Source organism: Gossypium raimondii, chromosome 4 (genome assembly GCF_025698545.1).
Source record: "Gossypium raimondii isolate GPD5lz chromosome 4, ASM2569854v1, whole genome shotgun sequence".
NCBI classification, from domain to species: Eukaryota; Viridiplantae; Streptophyta; class Magnoliopsida; order Malvales; family Malvaceae; genus Gossypium; species Gossypium raimondii.
In genome coordinates, this window is record NC_068568.1 from 26147576 (window position 1) to 26150670 (window position 3095).

The window sequence follows — 3095 nt, forward strand, 5'->3', positions numbered from 1 at the left end:
ATATATATATATATATATATATATATATATATATATATATAATTGATACAATTCATGCTTCACATTGAATTGATTTTCTAAAATTTTAAATTATAGAATAAAAATTTGAAGGTAAAAATATATTTTGTTCCTATACATTTTGTACATTTAGAATTTAATCACTTACTTTTATTTTTAGGAATTTAGCACATTTACTTTTCAGAGTTAAAATTTAGGTCCACTTGTTATCACCATTAAAATTCTTCAATTAGATTATATGGTATGACATCTTTGAAATATTAAAAAATCACTTGGTAGTCTCGTAACAATATAAAATGTTATAAATAAATTAGGATTTTTCCTTAAAACACCAATAAAGTTGTCATTACAAAATATCTTTTTGTTGGAATAGTATTTTAAGAAAAAAATTAATGTCAACATTTTGATTGAAATAGCTAACACCAATGACATTATAAATGTAGAGGGACCAAATTATGTCAAAAACTAAATTGTATAGATTAAATCTCAAGTTTGAGCATAATCTAAGGGCCAAATTTAAAATTTGATCATTGTCTTATAATGTCAAAAATGCAATGCAATTATGAAAACCTAAAACATAACCACCATGTGTCATTTCTAAGACTCTTGAGACATTTAAATTCTACATAACCATGTAATATTTTAATAAAAAATTAACCACATTAACTATTTCGACTAATTAATAACATTATAAAAATATAGAAATCAAATTAGATTAAAAATAAATTATAAAAATTAAATCTCAAATTTAGATATAATATAAAAGGACCTAAACTATAATTTAACCATTTTTTACAAAGTAAGTAACCATTAACACGGTTATTAATTGGTTTAGGATTTGTAATCTCTTGTTGGTACCACATGGATAACTCTTTTTAAGGAAATTTACTAATTAAGTAATTAATTTATAATTTTTATAATTGAGTGATCAATAAAAATTTATTAATAATTAAGTGATTATTAATACAATTTACTTTTAATTTACTTGAATAAATAATATTTGGATAAATAGAAAGGAGAATATGTGTAATATGAGGCAATAATACCATATCTTACATAACTATATAGATAACATTTTATCATACGTAAATTGAGATAGTGAGCTCGAAATCATAAATTATTACTTATCAAGCAAAGTAAACCCATAAATGTAAGCAACAAAAATATCAGAGAAATTAAAGTGATCATCAGCGATAATGGAATACAAATACATTATACTCCACAATAGCCTCGACTTGACTCATTGAGCGAGTCCTCGCCTGAGCATAGCCACGAGCGAATCGGAAAACGCCAGTCCCACCAACGATCGGCATCTCTCGCATAGTGGAAAAAGCCTCGTTGCGCGCCAAAACACTCAGAGTGCTGCCATTATATTTCCCTTCCGTGAAAGCGAAGTTGAGCACCATTAACAAGCTAATCTCGGTGTGGGAGGAGTATGCATACATTCCCTGTGCTTTTCCCACCATTTTGGAGTTGATGCCGGGCTTGATCGTCAAAGGGTCATCGATCACATATATGTCTCCGAAGAATTATGAGGAACGGTGGGTTGAAGATGCTCCGGCGACACGAATGACGGTGACATTTTTGCCGGAGACTATGTCATGGAAGTAAAAGTGAAGGGGGGATAGCTTTGCTCGCTTGAGCCCTAGTGATGATGGAGATATGTATTTGCCGGAAACCTCGGAATCGGATCGATGATCGGCGATGACAAGTGTTGAGAATAAGGCGATGATGGTGAAGGTTTTCAGCATTAAGTCGACCATTGTTGATTGGAACATTCGCAGGCTCAAAGAGTTCAAAATCTAAATGGTTTTTTAAGACTTAAAATAAACCTAATTTTGTTCAAAATATAATACAAAAATCACCAGCCATTGAGATTCAATGTGTCAGTTTTTCGCTGTTCTTCATTTACCTTTTATTTCTCAATATATAGATTCTGTTTAATTACTTTTCCATTTCGATAACAAATGAAAATAAACAAAAAGGAAAGCAATTTAAGTTCAATTTTAAGACAGATCTCCCAGAAATCTTTCTTCTTTTATTGTTCATCTCATCTTTTAATACAACATCCACTATTTAAAATGTTATAATGATTTTGCAAAATAAATTGATTATCAGTTTCTTAGCTAAAGCTTATATATATATATATATATATATATATATATATATATTGGTGAAGCTTATATGTACTTTCAGGTACAAGGAAAACAAACATCAAGGAAAAGAACATAATAAGTACCTTGAAGGTTTTGTTCCATTCCTTTAGACTGCTTTGTTCTGCAGTTCTGCTATGACTAGCCCACCACCATGAGTATACATTGTTAGCTGCTCTCTGCAACAAATTTTCAATTCCTTTAAATTACTATTTTGGTTTGATTTTCTCTCTTGAAATGCGAAAAACATATAAGTAAAACTCTCTTTATGTGACTATGAAACAAACTAAATAGGCCATGAATGTGGCATTCTACCAGGTGTGCAGGGCACCCTACTTTTTTTGCTTTAAGTGACTTGTCTCTATTTAAAAAGAAATTATTTGATATATTAAAACCTTAAATATAATAAAATAAATACAGCCATATAGTTTAAAGAAAATTTGCAGAATAAATGCTCAGATTAAAAAACAATACTATATACAATACGCTAACATACATCTTCTGCAGTTGGTCGGTCTTTTGGATCAAAGGCAAGCAACCTTTGCTGCAGACGTAGTGCCAAGGGATCTACATTTGGAATTTTTTGTTCAAGTGGAACAGGTAACCTGTTAAGTATCTTCTTGCCTTCTCATTTCGAACCTGTGAATGGCAAGAAAAATAAGCAATCATGTCTGTTTTGTGAATTGAACTTCCTCTATGTATACTGAAATTGATAAATTTCTATATATTTTCATATTTTGGATAAACACAAGCTTAAGCAATGTCATGATCATTGTGCAAACCTGACCTAAAAGTGAGGGAAATATAGTTTTGTTATACATCAGTGATCACCGGCTTGAATCCTAGATAGGATCTGGGTCTCCTACCTGCGACCCAGATAGGTCCCATCAGACGATTGAGTGTGCAACGAACCACGAGAGGACA

At 30.7% G+C, this 3095-nt stretch overlaps 1 pseudogene; it reads right to left on the reverse strand.

Moving 5' to 3' along the window:
- Positions 1-1108: 1108 nt before the first annotated feature.
- LOC105766554 (dirigent protein 2-like) lies at positions 1109-2796 on the reverse strand (annotated as a pseudogene).
- Positions 2797-3095: the final 299 nt, after the last annotated feature.